At 44.3% G+C, this 23345-nt stretch overlaps 1 long non-coding RNA gene across 1 annotated transcript; it reads left to right on the forward strand.

The window, feature by feature from the left end:
• Positions 1 to 1885: 1885 nt before the first annotated feature.
• On the forward strand, positions 1886 to 9000 carry LOC113944815. Its single transcript, XR_003526817.1, has 3 exons — positions 1886 to 1981; positions 6233 to 6360; positions 8747 to 9000. It is a non-coding gene; the product is annotated as an uncharacterized LOC113944815 (long non-coding RNA).
• Positions 9001 to 23345: the final 14345 nt, after the last annotated feature.

The following is a 23345-nucleotide window of genomic DNA, read 5'->3' on the forward strand; positions in this document are numbered from 1 at the left end:
CCAGCTGCCTGTCAGTTGAAGATTAGGACTCTAATAGCTCTTTGGCAGAGGGAAACCTGCAAATTTTAACAGCTAAAAGTAAAACATGTCAGTCTAGGACTAAGGAACTTTCCTGGTTTAGGCAGCACTCAAATATATTATTTCATTTTCAGAGGTGCAGACAGAGAAAAGTTTTCACCTGGCATAGCTATTCGTAGAATTAGACTGTGGAGAGGCACCATCTGTGGCTGCTCAAGCAGAGGTTATGCCATTGGCTTCAAGAAGAACAAGAGCAAGCACAGAGGAATGCTCCTCTCCCTTGTTTTGCTGAGTCCACCAGTAATAACAACGCACTAATGAAAAATAGCTTGGCTTGAGCAACAAAACACATACCAGAGTGTGTTCAGAGACTATTCAGAGCAAGCATTCAGTTCTACATGTACACACAGAAATAAAATCTGATTTAACTAAAGTCTGCAAGCAATAGGACAATCATATGCTACATTACATTTAAACACACTACCTTTTGTCAGTCTATCACGTATAGACTGACAAAAGGTAGTGTGTTTAAATGTAATGTACCTTTACCTCATTTAGATCCCTCCTAAACTTTCACTACTACTGCACAGCCTTTGCCTAAAAGAACTTGTGTGTTAACACCCAGCAAAAATCAAAAAATGAGAAAAAGATTTCTTGGGTGTACTCCTGCCTAAATTATGTAACCACGATATTTGCTCACTGGAAACCACCATCACCCCCTTCAAACTGCATGCTGCAATGAATTTCTCCAATGCTGGGCTGTCAATTCCATCATTTGGGCAAGCATATTCTAAACATTCAATTTGCTGTGGATGCTTTGCAGAAACTCCTCACTGTTGTTGTTGTTCAGGACCTTGTTTAGCACCAGCAAGTCCACACCTGTGCTGGCAGGGCATTAGCTGTGCACTCAGACAAATCTCAAAGCGGCCCAGCAGCCTACAAAGGTCGGCTTCAGGCAAGAGATACTGTTTCATGTTCTCAGTGACCTTGGCCGTGGTGGGAAAGGAAAGGAAGCATGTTAAGCTGTCATAATAGAGCTGGTAGCAATTTTGATAGCAGGAGAAGGAGGACAGAGTGAGATTTAAGCCAGTTCTGGTGCCAGATCAAATAGAGACCAGGATTGCCAGAAAGAGCTTCCCTTTGGGTTCTTGTTTTAATTCAGATTCCTTCAGACAGCTTCTACAGAACCAAAACAACTACGTTATAACCACAGACAGGCCTAACCATGATGTCTGGCTCCAGATCTAAACTCCTTACAGTCAGAGTGTTAGCTCAGCTCCCCAGAAAAATCATCACCATTTTCCAAATGTATGTGTCAGGGGGGCTATTAGTCCTCTCTCTTCTCTCCAGGGAAAGGCAGCATACTCTTTGTGTGTCTTGCTCGATTAAAAGATACATTTTTAAAATAAAAATGAAGGAAAATAACTGATAAAGTTCCTCAAAGGAAGAGGATGTTCTGTCTGCAGACACCCAGACAAGGAATAAGCTTTTCCAGGAGAAGCCCTCTGCATGCAAGCTATGCGATGTGGGACGTAAGTTCCGCAGCTTCCAAAGAGAGGAAAGACCAGTTCTGCAGTGGTTCTCTCCAAAGCAACACCATCCATCTCAGTCCTGCCTCATCTCCCAGCCACATTAATTGTGTCTGAAAGAGCCCTCACCCCTGCCCTGAGGTTGGAATTCTCACTGGTCTGAAGGAGAAGGTACAGCTCCTGCCCTTGTCAAAATACCATCACCCAAGTGTCACTCAGTGTATCCACATCAGGTGTCTGTGGCCAGGTGCTCACTGTGGGGTAGCTGCAGGGTGGCCTTTGTGAGGAGTGGCCGGGGCTGCCCTGTGCTGGACACGGACTGTTCCAGAAGGTTCCAACCAACACACCACAGGACACAGCTGAGCCCCTCAGCCAAGATGGTAGTTGGTGCTTGGGGAAAATGTGTTTAAGAAAGGGCAGAAGACACCACACAGGTGAGGAGTAAGAAATGGCTCCACAGACACCCAGGTCAGAGTAGAAGGAGGGGAGGAAGCACTCCAGGTGCCAGAACAGACAGTCCTCTGCGCCCCTGCCAAGATCACAGTGCAGCAGGTGGATATTTCTTGTAGGAATTGTAGCTTGCAGTTGGCTAAGATCAGCCCACCACAATGTCTCACAAGAGATAGAAAAAATCTGCTTCGTTCACTAGCTCTCCCTTTGCACCCAAGACCTAGGCAAGCAAGTGCTCCTGGCCAGGTGATCTTGGCTGATGTTGCCAGGGCTCCTGTACCAGGCTGGATATGCCACAGGGACAGGTAGGAAGAATATAGGCCACCTAAAATAACCCTGAACAGCATTAGTAACTGTCTTGATACTATGGGAGAGACTATTCTCCCACACAGACTACACCAAAACCCTACCTCCAACTCCTGACTGATGAAGAAATTAAACCATTGTGTTTGGGAGGTACTTTAGGGCACACATGACTTCCACAAACACAGCAATGTGTATGCAGGTGCCTGCCTCAATTCCCTCACTGGCAATGAAGTTCTACCATCATAATATCACTCCCTCACTGTGGGTAAGTCAAACACAGAATGGCAAGCTAAGCATTACCCTCACAGAAGTCTCTCTAGCAAATAAAGCTACAACAAGGTTCACTTGCAGCCCTACGGGAACGGGAATCTGCGTTTCCAGCTACAGCCTCACAGCTCTGTGCCATCTAAAACCACTTCTGAATGCACTCTATCATTGCAGGCCCTTGGCAGAGAGCTGTAAGCCCTTGTAATGTGTTGAATGTGCACAGACCCAGGTAGTATCCCTCTCTCCATTGTCTCTCTTTCTTCAGGTTAACCATAGCAAGTTCTGCTGAACTTTGGCTCAGCTTTATCTTAGCAATCTAAGTGAAGTGGTTTCCCCCTCTTCAATGCAATTCTGTTGCAGTCTCCTTTGCCTCCTCACTTCATCAGCTCAAGTCCTTCTTCATCTCAGCATTGCCAGTCACCTGTGAAAGCTCTCCTGACCAGGACAATCCCTATCCTGCAGCCTGGAGTGCCTTAAAACTCAGAGCATTTTCTGTTCAAGACAGTGGAGAGAGGGAAGGGAAAAAGAGCAAGAGCCTTTTCTTTCAAAGTAGTTACCCATATATGCAGTAATAAAGGGTTTCACAAAATGGTTTAGCAATCCCTTCCTCTGCTCTCCAGGCCATCAGAAACTCAGTTTTTCAGCACTGAGCTCATCCCAGATGGAGGAGCAAGGCTACAGCACACAGAGAGTGGACATGCTGCAGGGGAAGTCTGCGCAGCTGCAGAGCTTTACTGCTTGATTCAGTCACTCAGGATTTGTTTTGAGGATGCTTTGTGCTGAGAGAACATTAAGAGGGGGCCACACACATGGTCCCAGCAGAGAGAGAGGTGGCAGTGTCAGGGAGTGCCAGGATAAGGTGCTCAGGCAAGCACACCACAACTGTCCCCACAGCCAGACAGAGCCACATGCTGCCAGCCAACAGCCTGCAAGGTTGAGAAAGAGCCAAAACTCCAACAGTTTCTCTGCCAACAGTCTTGGCATGCTGCCCCCCTTCTCCCATTCTGTGCTCCTGGAAGTGCTATGGGTCACTTCTGGGCACAAAGATGTCCTGCAGTTCATGACAGGTATTCAAAGCTGCTGGAACCTGAGCTGGAGAACAGGTATAGCACAGTCTATGGCAAGCTATATTGTCCTCCATACTCCTGTCCTCCTCCCCACCGCCCTCCAATCCCCTATAAAAAGATTTCTCATTTGCCAAGGTTTAACAGTGAGGAGGGGAAAAATATCTGTCAAATTCTTAACCTCAATTGGATTTACCAAAAGCCCTTTGGAAACAGCTGCTTGAGGAAGATTTCTGTCGAGCCCGTGTTCCAGATGCAGACATTTGGTTGCTCAGTTCCTTGTTGCCGCTTTAGTCTGTGCTTTTGCCACACCTGGACCTGTCCTCACCTGGAATAACCAGTCCCTTCCATAGCTTCTGCCTAAGGCTGCTGTTGGGAGGTGAAGCCCAGCTCCTCATCTGTTCCCTCCCTTGAGGAATGTGTCACGGCATGGCCTCACACACACTCACTCATACACAGCCTGGCTGCGACTCCCCACTGAGCATAGAGAGGAAGATCTAAAGCAATCACAGTAGCTTCTTCCCTGACACATCATGTACCAGAAAACTGTCCTGTGCTTACAAGCTTGGGAAAAAAACCTCCTTTATCACTTCTGTGCAAAAATAAGCTCTGTGCCAGAAGTGTTGGATGCGGTGTGTTTGCGAGGCGGGGTGGCAGTATCAAAGCACTTTACAGCCAGGTAACAGGGACTCCAGGAGAAGTCCCATTTTTATGTCACACAGTGCATAAGGGTACATTAGCAAAATGAATTTATAAGCGGATACTTAAGCATGCTTTGAACAAGCTGGTTTGGATTTTAGCAGAAAGGTAGACTCATTCATGTGGACTTTGTATCCAGATGAGATCCAGGCTGTATTAATTCAAATGCAGAGCACCATGAGATTGTATCTGAGTTATCATTGCATGCTGCTCTCCTGTGCCCTGTAAATACACCTTTAGTATAGATGGGAACAGAACCTCTCTCTTTTGAATACATCAGGTGCCTTGCCATGAGACCCTGGGATACATTTGCCTGGTGAAACCCCATGAAAACTTGCAGGACAGACTACCACCTTCTTTTGGAAGCCTGTTCTCCAAAGCTGTTGTGCTACATATGCATCATTCTCCCAAAGAAATTTTTTCTTGCCACACTATCAGATGACACAATTCACATTTTTAAATTTGTAGAAATGGGAGGTTAGAAAATATATGGTCTGTAGAAATGTTTTCATGTTTCCTTCTTAAGTTTTCATAGAAAGCAGATCATGTTTAAAAAAAAGTTTGTTTATTTTTCACTTTCTCACTGGGTCACTAGGCAGAAAATAAGGCTCTAATTTGGAGGCAGGTGGATTGTGGTTGTAACCATGGGGTATTTTATATTTCTCAACTGTATTAGCAAATTTCCCTAGAAAATACTTTCCTAAATCTCAGTGGTTCTCTTACAAAATTTAACAAAACACTGAGTTTTTGAGGAATTATTTGGAAATCTTCTATGTTAACTACTATTGTTCTGAATGGTGGAACTAATTTGGAGACATTATTACTCACTCTGGAAAAATTTAACCAAAGTGCAAACAAGCAAAAAAGACTTGACACCAAAAGCCACGAGGAAGCAGTCCCTTGCCCTGAACTGCTCATCAGGTTCTCCATAAATGCAAACTCTTGTTCCAGCTCCTTTTTCAGAATTTGTGAGTCTGTGCAGGGAAACTGCTTCTGCATTGGTACATTATGGTTGCAAAATGTTACTCATTACCCTTGCAAACATTGTTAAGTGAGTAATGGACAGCCTCAGTGGTCCACGTAATGGCAACACTGTAAATAAAATCCATTCAGCCATTACCTTTATTTAGTGGTACAGAAGAAGCAAAAAGCAAGGAAGTTCATGGACAAAAACGTCATTAAGGTTATGTGATGACACAGATGACTACATAGGTACTGTTCATCTCTGAGACTTCGTGTTTCCAGATGCCTCATAAATGATAATTTTTAATTCAACTAATTACAGACACGCTGTGGTGACTCCCCAGACAGACTTGTAGTTCTTTTAGGTTACTGTTGTTATTATTATTATTGTAAGCACCATTCAGAATCTAAGCCCTTTGACACTAAACACCACCCATATGTAACTATGCAAATATGGTCTTTACTGAAAATACTTTGTAATTTGAGGCCTGGTCAGCATCATTTTTGTAACCGTCCCACTTCACAGAAATGGTTTTACAAGTATATTGCACTGAACAAAGTTATGTAACTATAACCACATTTATGTTAGTTAAGCTTACATCTCCAAAGAAGCCATGCTGAACTAAGTATGCCATACTAAAGTAATATTCATGCCAGAACTGTACCAGTTTGACTATACTGGGATCCAAAATCACAGTGAAACCAGTATTCAAAGAGTCTAATGAAAACTGGGGCACACGTAAGTTAGAGGGCAGAAGATACCATCAGTACAGACATAAGCAATTTTACATCTGCACTTCAGCTTAACTCCTTTAAGAATCTTCTATCTGAAACAAAGATGCCTTGTTTCCAATAGCTTTCTCTGTTGTGTTTGACTGGCTTTTTAACTGCATTATACTGAGGCTGCACTGTTACTCACCTCTCGTTACATTCCAGGGAATACACACGAATTATGCGCATTATGAAAGTCCAGAAAGAAGGAAGCTCATACCTTACTATTCACTAGAGAATCTGCAAGAGACACTGACCAAACAATGGATCCTGTGATGCACACACAGTAAGATGTGAGCCTCAACTGAACCCTTCTGTAATTGGGGCATTTGGACAATCCCTGTCCCATGTGGATTTCCTGGACTCTAATAAGCTTGAGCTCATTCTGTAGTCTTTCCCTAAGGTATAATAATAAGGTCTCTACCTGTCACCTATTTCATGTAACTTGTGTGAACTTAATACCTTGCAGATTTCTGATTGGGTGCAAAATGCTTTTGAAGTTAGATAACAGATTCAAAAGTTACACAGACTTACCCAGTGCAATTACATTCTCAGTATTCCATTCGAAAAGCAGGCCTAACAATAAATTCAAGTTAAACTGACAAGACATTTTTCTAAGGAACACAGTGATCCCTATTTCATTTTCTTTAAAAAAAAATAAATAAATAAATAAAAAATGAAGAAACAAACAACACCTACAATCAAACAAGGCAAAAAAGAGCTGGATATGGAATCAGGACCCCTCACCTGTGCAGTACTCAGCTTTCTCCTGCTTCACTCTTGTGCTGCCATATCCCTCCTTGCTGATGAGTATATCCCACCTCAACCCTGCTCTGACTTGTATGGCACATATAGGAAGAGAGTAGGCAAGGGTTTCGTGAGTGCTCCTGGATTCTGTGATTGGTGGCAGATTTAGGGCCAACAGTTTCCTTGGCCCTCAAGATATGCATGGGCTAGCAACAATCTTTCACATGCTGATAACTTGCCACTATCATGCACAAACCTCTGGAATTGAAAGCCAAATTATCCTTCTAGGTTTAATGCCTCTCTTTAGAAGTTTCTCTGTTTCAAACCACCTCTGTTCACTCTAGATCTCTTAGGGCTTGAGGATTTGACATGATGATGGTAGGTTGCAACCTGGATAGCTTTTTTCCTTCCATGCTATATTACTCCAAGGAGGGTTGGTAGATCCTCTGCATGTTCTGAATTCAACTTCCTACTAGACAGGTTTCTTGGAAGAAAATTCAGCAGACAGCTACATTCTCTAAAGTCAGATCATAGGATAAATAGCTCTGGACTGTGCTGGTCCCATATGAGGTATCAATGCTGTGTCTTTGTCTTATCACTCCACTCCTCCTCCTTTGCAAACTCAAAACACTTTCTCTGAATAATCACAACTGCACTGATTTCTTCCCTCTGCAAGGGAGCCTGGAGCCTGTGTTGGTATTTTTAGGTAACCCACTTGCTCCATTTTCTTTCCCCTCTGTGAATAGATCCTTCACTTATTCTAACCCATACTGCCACATACATTCCTTGTCTCTTTCGTGGTTCTGGTACTCTTGGAACTGTAAATGCAGCACCTACTGCCTATATACTGGGCTACACTATCTCTTTATGCTGCATTTTTTGTGTCTGGACTCTCCCAGGGCTGAACACACTATGATCAGAAGTACAGAGCTAGAGACCACAAAAAGACCTTGATAAAAGTGGTTAAAGTATTATATAGAAAGCCAAGCAAAGATTCCAATTAGTATTTTATGATTATTCATCAAAGCTGATAAAGATCCCATTCCAAAGGAAGGGGGTAAGAGACCCAGCCAGCCAAGGAAGGTAACCTACAATTGAGGAAGTTTCTCATCCAAATTCTGTCCTGTTTCATAGTGACAGTCGGCATAAAATATCACTGCTCTGACATGAGGAAGCTTTGGTGCCAAATTTGTGAAAGTATGAAAAACAAAACCAGTAACAAGGCAGGATCAGTCAGTCCTTTTATAGCTGTGTCCAACCCATGCTGCTGCTGTCTCAAAGGAGTTTCCCCTTTGGTTCTAACCATATCCTGGTTTCTCATTCTTCTCATCTTCTGCTTTGGGAATCTTAGGAATGTCTTTTTACATATACCTCTTTCAGCCTGTGTGCTTTGTCCGACCCAAGTCCTTTTTTGCCTCATGCTTTTCATTCTCAATTCCAGTCTTTCAGTTTCTGTTTCCTTTTTATTTTGGCCCACAAACAACCCCCTTCCACAGCATGTCAACAGCAGTGGGAAGTAACCTAATTAATAGTACTTTGATAGGCTACCCCACACATGCACACACCCAGTATCCCACTGGCAATTCAACAGCCCTCTCTCAAGAAAGGAAAATATTTCCATACTAATTAATAACAACATCGGGTATTTCTGGGCAGAAGGATCTGGGATTCCCATCTGGGCCTAGATCTCTCGAGCTGACAGAGCAATTGTACCTCAGAGCACATTTCCTTTTCCAAATCCTTGTGTCATTAACTGCTTACACTGTTCTCTGTATCAAATATTTTCAGCCTGGATTGTATGTTAGCTGGTATCTCTGCAGCTGACTTCAGGCTGAATTCCTTCAGCACTCAGACTGTATTTCTCATTTAGCACATGGCACTTATTCACTTATTCAGAAACCAGCATTGCTTCCCTTCTCTGTTCTCCATCAGGATTCACACAAGCCAAGGACCTTTCCATGCTGTGGTTCTCAAAGGACACGGGTGCTACAAGATCCATTTAAAATGTCTCTGCTGCTTGGCTTGCCCTGACATCCACTTCCCTGTCTCTGTTTCTGCCACAACAATTCACAAAAAAATCAAGTGCTGTTTTTGAAGTATTTTACAGAGGACTAGTTCTCAGTGCTGTGATCTACAGCACAGATTTTCTCCCAGATGTAGTAGGATAGACCCACTCCTGTCTTCACCCAGGAGAAGGGAAATGTAGGAAATGCTTCATTAAGCACTGTGCTCAGAGATGGGATTCCAGAGAAGAGAGGGAGCATATGTGAATTTTGCTGTCCTGTCTTGGAGTCACCAAAAAGGAGAGTTATGTCTCCTGCCTCTAGAGGTGACCTGAGACAACGTGCCTAGTTGCTTCTTCTGCATCACAGAGGAGCAAAAGAATGAAAACCAAATAAAGTGTGAGAAACACCAATGCTTCTGAAAAAATGCAAAAGACAGAAATTTCCCAGTAAGAAAAAACAATACAAGTCCTATACCATCTATCATCTCCTTAAAGATATGATGAATAAGCAAGAGCATTTCCTAGAAGCCCTATACAGACAGCATTGTGTTAGGGGACACCAGTATTGAAGCCAGCCAGACATATTCATCACATACACTGGAGGACAGCAAGCTGTCTCCAGGAACTGTTGAAGAAGCAGAAACACCAGCAGCAGCTACAGAAAGGTTCACAGCATGCAGGAAGATGCCCACAAGCACGGATCCTTCTCCTGCACAGAGTGAGCTGGAAAAATACTTTCAGATAAGCATTTAGACAAAATAAATGCACAAGGAGCACATTTACAAAGCAGAGGGCCAGTGAAAGGCATCTTCAAAACTGAGTAATAAGGAAGGAACAGTAAAATAGAAAAAAAAAGTAAAGGAGGTAAGTGAGGTGCCTCCAGTTGTTCTGTCATGGCAGTACTGCCTACACAGCCTCCATTGCGTCACATACTCCACATGTCCACTTCCCATGCCAGCCTTCTTCCAAAGACCCTTTTATCCCTCAGCTGCTGTCTAAGCCTCAGTGCATCCTCAGTGTCCTCAGTGCCTGCTTGGCCACAGTATGGCCCAGTCTCCCCCATCTCCAGGAACAACCATCCTTGTGCAGCAAAGCACATGTTTCCATCCACAAGGCTGAAAGAAGGAAGGATGGGAGGAATGAAGGAAGAAAGGATCCCTCTTAAAGGAGGGGGAAGAAGGATGGAGACAGAGGCAAATAGGAGGGAGAGTGAAAGGGGCCATAAATTCCCTTCTAATTCCAAATAATTCCGATTACACGGATGAGTAGTTTTCAATCAGAAAGATAATCTCAAAGATAGATGGCAGGATAATTGCTCGTCGGCGCGACGTAAATATTGTGTCGTTTCTATTAATCTCAGCGAATCGGGTGTCAGGGTTGTCACTCATTCATCAAAACAAATTAAAAAAAAAACATATTAAAAAAAGAGAGAGATGCTGGAGGGAGGGGGATGTGTATCCAATAAGCAGCTGAAGGCGTGTAAAGTAATGAATGCTGCTTACATGCAGTTTGCATTTTTTGGTTTATAAAAGCTAAAGGTAACTCAGGCAGTAGGTCTTTATTAACCTCTTGGTAGGGACTCCAAAGGGCACTGCTGCATGCAGAATAGAGCAATAGGGTGCCAGAATGGGACTGTGGTTGCACAAAGTGGGAAGGAAGTGGACAATACACCCTAGATATGGAGGTGAATAGTCTGGGATTAACAACAGACAGAAGGTACTACAGAATCACAGTACCTGGGAAAAAGGACACAGACCACAGCATAAAACAAAGCCAGTGCCTCCACTTGCCATGTATAGGAGTGGGCGGGGAATAGAGAGCGATGTGGGGAAGCCAGCAAGAAGGGCACACAGAGTCTTGGTGCAATTTTGCCACACTGGTTGCAGAATGACAGCTTGTCACTGCCCCACTGCTATACTAACCTGTCTCCCTAGCACAGTATTCCCAGGCACTGTGCACCTCCTCTCCCTGCTCTTGCAAACCTTTGAGGAGGCACACTCTCCACAGCCCTTTGGTCCCCTAACCCTAATGTATCAGCTTAGTTCATTTCTGCTGACTCAGAAGGACCAATGCCCCCACACGCACCCCAGCACTCTCCCCCACTTCTGGAACCCCCTCACTCTGCCTAGGACAGTGCTCTGGTCTGGGACCTAAAGGTAACAGCTTGGGTTACACAGTGGTCAGTCACCAGTGTTTGTCCAGGGACTGAACAGAGAAATTCCTTGGGAAGACCCTCATTTCACTCTGATATCCATTTCCTGAGGGTTGACACCTCTTGCCCCAAGGTCAGGAGCCCTAGACTTGGCTTCTGCATAAGGGATTTTTTCTAGTGGACTCTGGGCTGAAACTACCACTTACACCACACAGCTGGCACAGTTTTACTGGCAGAGATCATGTGGGAATGAGGAACCTCAAAGAAAAGGCTCCCCATACAACTTTCACCTTATTCAAGGACATAGTCACATCTTTCCAAGAGTGGAAAACTTCTGCTTGGCAGTAGCCTCCAGCCACGCCATCCTGTGCTGCAATTCACAAGACCTGGTGAACCAGTCAAGGCTAGATAAGCATTTGAACAAATTACTTCCCCAGTAAATTCAACCATGGCAGGAGCAGTTCATAACTGCACAGGGAGTTATTAACTCCAAGCCAGGACTGTTTGAGCCTGCTGCTCACTGCTGTGATGCACAGGGAGCCTTTTCAGTGCATCATGATCATCTGTAGTCACTGAAGTGGTGCTCTTCAAACAAGTCCCCTCAGTTTGCTCTTGCCTATGTAGCATTTCTGTGGGGCTTGAAGAAAACTGTTTCCTTTCCCTGCCTGTAGTCTGTAGCAGCCGAAACACTATCTGAAGCTTGTGCTCTTGACTGATGTGTCATAAGTACTTTGGGATGAAAGAAATGCAAAGGTATTATGTTTTTAGACTAGACTTAGTTTGTCAACCAAGACAAGTTTTGGCCTCCTGAGCTCCAGGAAGCAGCTGACAGGTTTTGGCTGTAAGTTTAGCTTAGTGCTTTGCAACAGCCTGCTAACACAAGGACCTGAACCAATGCCCAGGGGCTGTCTTCACTAAACGGATTTGAAAAATGCTAATGTTTCATCCTTGGCCACGTCAGTGTTTCTGTTCACTTACTGCTGCTGTTTGCTAAGTGAATTTATTTATTTAAAAAGCTGTTCTATTGGTAGTTCCTGTTGAGAGTTGGAAAAAAATTCCCCATGAACATCCGCCTGGTGGGCTATGGCAGAACTGGTCCCAGTGTAGGCCAAGATTCTTTAGAATTGAGTGCTGTTCCCAGTGTACAGTCCTCTGGGACAGAAGGAGCAGGGATACTTCTCCCAGCAATACAGTTAACCTGTCAATCCAGCCAGCAACGCAATATCCGCTGGGGATTTCAGTTGCTTCTGTGATCCTGCCTTATCTCCCTGCATCCCTCAGCGTGCCCACTGCTCGGTGAAATGTCACTTCTCTCTCCCCTTCTTCCAAGATGGAAGTGAACTTGTGTGCCTGGCAGGGCGGCTGACAGACATGAGCTGAAAGACTGTCAAGGACCAACTGAAAAGCAGGCAAGCCACACTGTGTCAGATTTCGGGGTCTAACACTGCAGCTTTCTGTCTGCTCTTGGGCTAACTCTAAATGGAGCCTTTGATAGGCAGCCAGGCAGCTGTCATCACAGGGTCAGCCTCAGAAGCAGGAGGGTATGAGCACCTGGGAAGCACACGCAGTGAGCAGAGAATAGCAGTTGTATTGTAAGGCTGGGTACTTCAGGGAACCAGGAACACCAGAATGAGGGAAGAGTCAAGCATTGGACAATGGGATAGACCAAGGGCATCCATCCAAAAGTCCTGGAGAAACCTCAGTTCCACAATGACTTCTCAGGGGTGAAGTGTCCCACAAAACCAGCCTCCTACTAACTCCTTGGTGCTCATTTCCCTAAGAAATTAGCCTAAAATAGACTATTTAAGGGGAAAGACTGCAAAGGCAATTATCTTCAATAACCACCCAATGTCATTTTTCATTTCCCATGGGTAAGCATTGTATCAGCTTTTGACTTCCCCATGGCTGGAGTCAGAGCCTCTAAACATTTCTTGATGTTCAAGAAGAATTTGCCTCCTCCCTCCATGTCACACCTTTCCCAGTAAATGCCTGAATGGCTCCCCATTAAAAATGATTGAGCTCATCCCTAATGGATGTGAGGGAAGAATAAAACACCACACTGAAGGGAAGCTCCTCAATTCCCTCACTCAGTGGCCTGATCCCTATACCCATGCAAGCTGGAGTTACAATTTACAGCTACCAGTTAAGTCTCTGCTCTTACTCTGGAATAAGAGTTGGTCCTTCGTTTAGTGGACCTCTTTCAAGGTACCTCTGCAACAGCTTTGCAAGGTAACCAGCTGACTCTCTAGAATTTCAGGTAACACTTTTTTCAGAGACATGGAAAACCAGCATCTGTGGAGTGAAGGTTTTGTCACAAGTGAGAAACTGGGTGAGACTGAAATTGTCAGTAAAGAAAGAACAGCTAGTCTTCAGCATGAGACCAGTTCAAAAACTTAGTCACACCAGGGTCTATTCTAGGACTGCTGAGGTATATTATGTGTGACCTGGAAACTAAGAAGAACAGATGGTAGAAAAATGCAGACAACAGCCTGATTTAAATTAATCATGATAAAAGTGGACTGAGAAGAACCTCAGAATGAGAAAGCTGGATAGAAAGGCAGAAAATGTGGGTGAAATCCAGCAACAGCCAAAGCCAAGCAATGCAGACTGCCCTCAGAGAGCACTTCCATAGGCCTGGAATTTTCAAATGAATACAGGAAACATATACAGTTAAATGGAAATGACCTTTCACTCTACCAAAAAAAAAAAACCAAAAAAAAAAAAAAAAAAAAAAAACAACCAAAAACAAACAAACAAAAAAACCAAGGGAAAAGAAAATACAACCACTCATTCAGATACACCAGGAAAGAAATACTAAGTGATAATAGATAGGAATTTTTGTCCCTATGTTCTGTGCTCTACAGTAGCACTATCTCCAAGAGTATGCCAGAGGAATCTCTCAGGAGAAATGTTGCTGCCCTCCATCTTTTTCCTTCCTTACATACCATCACAAAGAGCAAAAGGGAACCATGCCCTCAGAGAGATCTATCATAGTTGGTTAGCACTGAATATCTTCTGGAATAGAGCAGAAACAGGAGTGCAAACTGGGAGAGAAAAGTGCCTGGAGAATATAGAAAATACGAAGCCACATTAACTCATGAGACTTACCCCACCAGGTAGCACTGAATTAAGTAGCACAGCTTAAAGCAGGATTAAAAATAGTATCAGATAAGTATTTGAATTATGGTGTGATCTATACAGGCTCTCCAGTCCTCTCTCACTGACAGCAGCAAAAACTTGCTGCAAGGATGCCATAGCAGTTTAGAACAATCTACCTCCTCACATAAAATTGTCACCATGACAGTCAGAGATTCAGTTAAAACTCATAAGCTGGTAAAACTCTGGACGTCAGAAAATAACGGTGCACCCATTCCCATATCAGTGACTGGATGCCAGCTCAGGATTCCACAGCATTTATAGATAAATTGAGTGGCAACTCCTTGGTTTAAGTGGTGATTTGTCTTCAGGCTTTTTGCACTGAGAACAGCTGTTTCTATATCTAAAGTTCCTACAGAAAGAGATGAGAACTGTACAGAGCTGTTCCCTGAGCTTGCCAATGCACCACCAGCTGGACCCACTTTCTTGGAGAAGAGCCAAAGAATATCCAAAATTGGAGGCTGAACTCAACCTCTGACCAGCAGACAGAGGAAAAAAACCCTTCTCCCAGAACTGGATTGTTCTGAAGCATCAACCATCCTGGGACTCAGGAGCAGGGAGATAATTGGTGCAAAATGGTCTGATAACTTCTATACTTCTACATATCACCCCACCTAGCTTTATGTCAAGTGCTGGATGGCTCCTTTCAGTGTAACTTCCCTGCACTTTCTCATATCCAGACCTCCCTGCTTTGACTCTCTAGATGAGGAGATAGGTGTGGTCATCAGCAAGATAAGTCTGCCTAGTTACCCAGAGGCAGAACAGCTGTACTGGCCACGAGAACCCAGCTTACAGAGGTCAGACTGGAAAGCACTGCAGGGTAGAAAAAGACATCAAAGGGAAAAATGATAAGCTTCCTTCCCTTGTTACATTTCCCAGCTCTGACTCAACCTTCCATGACCTTTACAGACTTTACCCACCTCTGCTGCAATCCCTCTCTTGCACCCAGCATTTCCCTCATGATGTATCAGCCCAGGACCAGACAGTTCCAGTATCTGATAGCTGGTCTAGACATGGACTGAACTGAGTAGCAATACTTTGTTCAGAGCTTGTTGTAAAAGTGATTCTTGAGTCTGCCAGGATCAATGCTACTCTAACGCTAAACCAGTTTTAATACATATTCCATTTAACCTCCTTGCTTCTTCCTGCTCCACTGAGGATGGGATAGGCACAGCAGAACCTCTCAAGACTGGTGAGATGCATGGTACAACTCTCACTGAGGAAAGCTCATTTGCTTCCCCTCAGCCTCTGTCAGCCTCACCTGATCACTACAAAGGCTGTGTAGAGACTTTATCACTGCTGTGAACAGCTCTAGGAGTATCCATGACCCTGCTCACTGGAAAGCCCACACACAGAGCTGCACAGCATTCAAGGCACCCAGCTGTGGCCTAAAGCAGTTTAGGCTGATAATGAGGCAGATTCCTCAATGACACAAAGGATGAAAGTTAACCTCCAAGAGGCCTACTGCTCTCTTTTGTCTCTCAAATGCTAAATGGACAAAACACAGAAAGTGATACTCTAAAGCCACAGTAAAACCCTGGGACTCCCAGGCCTAAGTCTGGCTTGCTCAAATACTCCCCTGGTACTGATGTTATTACTTCCCTGTTCCTCTCTTTCTCCACCAAAGGTTACCCTGGTGATAGTGTTGACCAGGAGGCCATGCTTGTGCAAGTCTCTGGGATGCTGGGAGGGGAGCAATGCAGAAGGCCAGACCAAGATGGTTATAGTGCATTTTGCTGTTGATCTCACTGATTTTCTTCCTTGTCATTCTCCTACTCCTGCACTGCAACAAAATCCTTCTGCTCCCACCCTGTCCCCCATTCAGATCCCTTCTGACATTGTGATTAGCTACTTTGCCCTGTGGACACCCTAAAGGTATCCTCTTTAGAGGTCATGGGTCCCCTGATCCAAAGCACACCCACTGACTCAGCTGGGTGTACATAGTGCTTCTGACCACTTTCCCACTGGCCCATCCATCAGCACTCAGAAACAGTCTGGATATAACCAAATCTCGCTGAAGCTTCTGGAAGGTTTTCCACTGACTTCCTCAAACAGTGAGGCAGCCTTATTTCTCTCTCTACAGAGCAGAGTCTTAGGATTCCTCCAATGGACAGCAACTTACCAACCTCCAGACACCAAATGAATACTCTGACATGGCTGCATCTCCTTCTGGCACCATGGTCTTTTAGGCTTCTCATCTCCACATATCATGTTCAATGTGGTTTCCTTTTACTTGTGTGTGTCCTGGCAGCAGGGACCTTTATTTCTTACCTTTTTTTTCTAATTTCAAATCCCTTTGCATCTCCGCACTGCAGGCACTGGTTACAGTGCTCCCAATTTAGTAACCTTTGCACATTTAATTAATGATCCATTTACCTCCTCTTCTGTATATCTAATGAAAAGGATTAATCACACCAGCTTGAATGGTGATCCCTGTACCACCTCACTGGCCATTTCAAGCTATTAAACACCAGGTTTTCAATGGCGAAAACTAGATTTTTCTATATCAAGCTTATATGATTCTTTTACAACCATCATCATGCTTTGATCAGTTTTAAGTCCCCATTCCCCCTGCTATCTGGAGAACAAACACATACTACTAATGGGATTTAATACAGCGGAATCAAATGCTTCACCAGTGATCAGATGCCTGTAAAGTATTAGTCAAAGAAAACATGAGTGAATAAGCAACAGCACTGGAAAGGAGCACTTGCCCAAATTGGTTTGTTCTCCATACTGTCTTTACAGATGTCATTACCTACTCCCAAGTACTCTACATTATTCGTTTCTTTTTACCTCAGTGTCCAAGGAGATACCTCCACCACAAGAACCCAAATGCTTCCACCATCCCTCTCAGTCATCCCCATCTCTTACCTTTATGCTCTCTTAAGCACATCTCTTGCAAATTCTCTTACTGTCAGTGACAACAAAAAGAATCTTTCAAAACATATTAATAGGAAAAGGCAGAGCAAAAAAAACACTGGACTGGTATAGGGTGAGGATGGTCACCTCACAAACAGGGACAGAGACTAGGCCGAGGTGTTTAATGGTTTCTTTGCCTCTGTCTTCAACACTAATGATGGGCTAAGAGGGTCCCAGTGCCCTGAGCTGGAGGACCATGGCTCTGAGAATGATAAACTCCCAGCTAGTCCTGAACTTATGAGGGATCTACTGCTCCAGCTGGATCCCTATAAGTTTATAGGGCCTGATGGGATTCATCCAAAAATACTCAAAGAGATAAATGATGTCATCACAAGGATTCTCTCAATGATATTTGAATAGTCTTGGGAATCTTCCAATTGAGTGGAAGCTAGCTAACAATGTGCCAATTTTCAAGTAGGGCAAGGAGGATGATGCTGGAAACTACAGGTCTGTCAGTCTCACTTCAGTGACTGGTAAAATTATGGAGCAGATTATTCTGGGAGGTGAAAAAACACCTGCAGTACAACACAGATATTGGTCACAGACAGCATGGCTTCAAAAGGGGAAAGTCCTGCTTAACAAATCTGATTTCCTTTTATGACAAGGTAACCCACCTAGATGATCAAGGGAAGCCAACTGATGTAATCTTTCTGGATTTCAGTAAAGCTTTTGATGCTGTCTCACAGTATCCTTCTAGGCAAAGTGTTCAACGTACAGCTGGATAAACAAGTGATGAGATGGCTGAGCAAATGGTTCATGGATCAGGCACAAAGGGTCATGGTAAATGGGGTAACATCAGGCTGGTGACTGGTCACTAGTGGGGTTCCACAGGGCTCCAATTTAGGCCCAGTTTTCTTCAACATCTTCAGGACATTGAAGACACAAGACTCAAAGGAAACAACTAAGTAAGTTTGACGATGATACTAAATTGGTAGGAGCTGTTGACTCCCTTGAAGGCAGAGAGGCCCTGCAGAGAGACCTCGACAAATTAGAGGACTAGGCAATCACCAACCATATGAAGTTTAAGAAAGACAAGTGCCAGATTCTGCACCTGGGACGGAGCAACCCTGGTTATGTGTATAGACTAGGGAATGAGAGGCTGGAGAGCAGCATCACAGAAAGGTACCTGGGGGTTCTTGTCAATGGCAAGTTGAATATGAGTCAGCATATGGTCAACTGACCATATCATGGCAGCCAGGAAAGACAACTCTGTCCTGAGGGACACCAGGCAAAGCATTGCCAGCCAGTCAAAGGAGGTGATTGTCCCGTTCTGCTCTGTACTAGTGGGTCCTCACCTTGAATATTGTGTGCAGTTTTGGGCACCACAATATAAGAAGGATATTAAGCCCTCAGAGAGTGTCCAAGTGATATGGTTTGAAGCTGGCTCCCTGCCAAGTCTCCAAACCTTACCACAAGAAGTGTGTGTCCCGCCCCCCAAACCTCAGGGAGAAGAGGGAGAAAAAACAACCAAGAAAAACCAAAATGAGAGAGACAGCTAAAGCAATATATATATATATAAGTACAACTACACTTATGTTACAGTTATATAAAATTTCACAAGGGAAAGGGAAGGGGGAAGGGAAAAGAAACAAAACCAAAATAAAAAATATATATATACTGATTAGTAGCCCAATATCTAGCAACTAAAAGAGTTAGCAAAGAAATATCTCACTACTCTCCTTGGGACAACCGAGAGTCGCTCTGGAATGATCGCCGGCAACCTCCGCCTCCCAAGGTCGACAAGGCCTTACCAGGCCTCGCTCCCCAACACGGCAGACTCAACAGCAGGGAACCTGCACCTCCAAGCCACCAGAGGAAAAGAGAGCGAAAGCCTTTCCTCCTTTCTTCTTATAGTCTGGCTTACGTAAAAATCGCAGGGAATACTGGGTAAATCTGGGCCCTTCCTTGGCTACAAACTGATCACCAAGGAAGGCCTAGACCAAACTACCACACCAAGGAAGGGCATGAAGATGCTGAAGTGTCTGGAGGGGAAGCCATACAAGGAGTGGCGAGGTAACTTGACTTGTTCGGTCTGGAGGAGACTGAGGAGAGACCTCATCTGAGTCTACAACTTCCTCATGAGGGGAAGAGGAGGGGCAGGCACCAATCTCTCCTCTGTGATGACCAGTGACAGGACTCAAGGGAATGGCCTGAAGCTCTGTCAGGGGAGGTTTAGGTCAGATATTAGGAAAAGGTTCTTAGCCCAGAGGGTGGTTGGGCACTGGAACAGGGAAGTGGTCACATCACTAAACCTTCCAGAGTTCAAGTGTTTGGACAATGCTCTCAGGCACATGGTATGACTCTTGGGGCTGTCCTGTGCAGGGCCAGGAACTGGACTTTGATAATCCCTGTGGTTCCCTTCCAACTCAGGATATTGTATGATTCTGTGAAAAGCCAGGGTAGGGAGAACAAAGGTACATGCTGAAGAATTAAAGAATTGTATAAAAGTATCTGCAGTAGCTGAAGATACTTGCATTTCCACGTGTAGGCATGCCAGTAGAAGTAATGATGTGTCCACGTGTAGGCATGCCAGTGGAAGTAATGGTCACATTCTGCCCTGGAAAACCTCTCACTGCAAATATCTCCATTTAGAAGCACATGGAAATCTCCATTCCCCTATGAGAAAGCACTAGTAATAGGACAGCTTCTCAGCAGAATTACTTCTCTCACCTGAGGCCATTGCAGGTGAGCTGGCAAAAACAAAGCAATATCTGATACTGGGCTGAAACCTGCCCTCTTGCCCTGAGGCCAGCAGCAGATCAAAGAGGTGCTCCAAATAACCACCTCTTCTCCTCTCTCAGCCTTATCTCCCTTCTTCCTGGGCTGCCAACAGAGGAATTATCTCTCTAGACTTCTTGAAGAAGGAAGAGGACACAAAAAGCTCTCAACATACAGTGGAACTTTGCAGTTTTGATTACAACTGCTGCATCTAAGCTGCCTGTGGAACAGTAATCACAATGCCCCTCACCTTGAGGGGAATGACACCAATGCTCCAGCTGTCTCATTCTGAGGCTTGCAAAAAACCATGCATTTATTTTTACCTGAACTTCACTCAAGGAAGAGAGCACTCCCTCAGTGAGAGGCAGTGACACTGCATGGAGTTGCAGGGAAAGGGCTTTAAGGCCCCTAAATTGAATGCCTCAGAGATCTTAATTTCTGTGAAATAAATGTACTTGCCCAGAGCCTGTGATTAGGTTTGCTCAAGTAGCAAACCCTCAGCTTCATCAGTAGTTGCTTAAAGGCCAACTCATGAGAAGACCCACCATGTGCTCTACATGCCATGCTCTCCTAGGACCTGCCTGATTGGTGGGCTTTCTGCACTTCAGTATTTCATCTGAATTACTCTGCCCCTTTTTCCACTTCACCTCTCCACTAGCTACCACCGTATTGATTACAGCCCACCACTGAGATCCTGCCTCCACTTCAACCCGCAACTTAGTCATTCCTTCCTGGCTTCTTATGTCTCTTGGTAAAAAATCTGAGGCAGCCAGAAAGCTCTCTTATTCACTCCATGCACGCTATCGGCTACTTTGTGCTGGCTGTGAGCTGCCAAAGAGAAAGCAGCTGAAAGTAGTTGACTTTACAGAGTGTGGGTTTCTCTCTGACCTATAACTTCCTTCTACTCCATTTTCAAAAGAGGTCCAAAATCCAATAAATTAAGGACAATCAGCCTCACCTGTGTCCTTGGAGAATGATGTAGTTAGTCTCCTTAGAACGTATTTTGGGCACACAAAGGAGAAGAAGGTGATTAGGAACAGTCAGTGTGGATATTCCAAGAATAAATCATGCCTGACCAACCTGATTCTCTTCTGTGATAAAATGATGGCATTTGTAGACAAAAGGAGAGGCATGGAAGCCATTTACCTTGACTTCAGGAAAACATTCGATGCTTTCCCAGAATGCCGCAAGACTGATATAAAACTACTGTGAATGTACTACCACAAGGATTAAAAACAGATTGGATGATCAAGCTCAGAGGGCCATGTTAACATGTTACCTGTAGGCCAATGAGAAATTTTCGTGGGACCTGTCCTGTTTAACATCTGTGTCAATGACCTAGAGGATGCAACAAAGCACACACTTATCAAGTTTACAGCTGACACCACACTGGGGAGACCAGTTGATACGCTTAAGGCAGGGCTGCCATCCAAAATGCCCTAGACGAGGCTGCAGGGCTAACATGAACCTTACGAAATTTAACAAGGACAAATGCAAAGTCCTATACCTTGAAAGAAATAATCCACTGTGACAGTACCTACTAGGGTCTGCCTGCCTGGGTGACAGCTCTGCTGAAGAGGACCTGGGGGCCTGATAGGTCTTAAGCTGAGTATGAGCCATCAGTATGCCCTGGCAGCAAAAACAGCCAACAGTGCCCTAAGTGGTACTCATGGGACCATAGCCACCAAGGGTGAAGTTATTCCACTTTGCTTGGCACTTGTCAAACTCTATCTAGAATATGTTGTCTAGATTTGAGGCCCCAATACAAGAGAGAGACTGATAAACTGGTGTGAGTGAATGGAGGGTGAGCAAGATGGTCACCAGGTTGGAGCATTTGCACTGTGAGGAGAGACTGAGGGCTCAAGGCTTGTTTAGCCTAGAGAAGATTTTAGAGCAACCTAATAGCTGGCTTTCAGTAAGGACCTTATCAAGAACACAGGGACAGGCTCTTTACAGTGGATCGTGGGTTAGCAGTAAACAACAGATACAAATGGAAACAAGAGAGGTTCAAACTGTACAGAAGAAAAAGCTTTTCCAGCATGAGGAAAATCAAGCACCAGAACAAGCTGCAGAGACAGGCTGTGCAACCTTCATTTTTGGAGGCTTTCAGGATGTAACTGAATAAAGCCCTGAGCAACCAACTCTGAATTCAGTGTTGACAAGGCTTTAAGCAGTACCAGAGACCTCCTGACATCCCTTCTTATATGAATGGTTCCGTAATTCAATGATTCTGCAAACAGACTGCAGAAGACATTAATTTGTTGCAGAGGTATTTCTGGAGTAGAAGGAGTAGGTGAAGAAACTACCTGATCTGCCTGACACTTCCCAGCAGCTCTGCAATTACTGCCTCTGCTCTCCTCATAGCACCCATGGAATAGACAGGTCAGGGCCAGAGAGAAAACCAACTACTCTCATGCATTCTAAAGTGAAGATATGACCCTAGTCACTGCCAGACCTAGCAAACCACAGCCATTTTTTCTAGTACCAGTGAGGAAAAGGCTCATGCCTTCTCAGAGGTACTGACCAGTCTGCCAGCAACAGCAGTGTTCTGAATGAAGCATGCTGTAAAGTACCAACTTTTCCAGTATGTCTCTCCATAAGAATACAAATCCTTCAGGAGAAAACCCCTAAAAGACTGTTTGTACCAACAAATACACAAAGCTATTTCTATGGCAGCAAACCAAAGTGGGCCTTGAGCAGAGCTGCATCACAAAGAACTTGGGTTGGTTTATTTCCTCACATCTTTAAAAAATGTTATTTCCCAGTAACACACACATAGAGCTGTCTCCTTATAAAATTAAATATGGGGGTACAAAGAATATCCTTGTCTAGACCTAGATAGGTGGAGAGATGGCAGAAATCTATAGCTAGCAGTTATCTCTAAAAAGGAAGGACATGGGATGGCTCATACCATATATATTATGATGGAGGAGATGCTTAGTATTTTACTCAAAGGAGACATGAGGAAATACCTTTTGAAAGTAAAAACTTCCCATTGGAACAACTCAAAGAACTCTAAAGAACTTGCCAGTGATCTCACTTAACACCTTTTTAAAAAACAAAAAAACCCCAACCCAACATGAAACATGATGGAAGCAATGATAGTGAAATTCCTGACTTTTGAAAAGGACAAAAGGATGCTGGCAGGGAATTCTAGATCAGTTAAACTTGATCTCAGCCTGAACAAACAACGAAACAGTTAATCCAGAATTACACTGGGAAAAATAAAATCAGAGGCTAAAAATATAGTGAAAAGTAGGTCTTCTTAGGCTGCTACCCTCTCTCTACAGTCTTTCATTTTTTGTGGGGTTTTTTCCTTTTTTTTTCTGAACATGAATGCAGGCCTGGTAGGTAAAGACAGCAGTGCTAGTGCAGCATACCTGGACATCCACAGCAAGGCTATAGCCATAGTCAATTTAGGTGTCATTTCACATCTGTTGTGCAGGTCCTAATACCTTCCTGGCCCAGAAATCACCCTGCTGCCTCTGTTCAATGCACACAACAAGCTCAGCCCCAAATGTACTCAGTATATAGGAAGGCAGTAGTGGCAGTCAGATGACAGTGGCATGCTGGCTGCA

The sequence above is a fragment of the Corapipo altera genome, unplaced genomic scaffold (genome assembly GCF_003945725.1).
Source record: "Corapipo altera isolate COAL_440 unplaced genomic scaffold, ASM394572v1 23, whole genome shotgun sequence".
NCBI lineage: Eukaryota > Metazoa > Chordata > Aves > Passeriformes > Pipridae > Corapipo > Corapipo altera.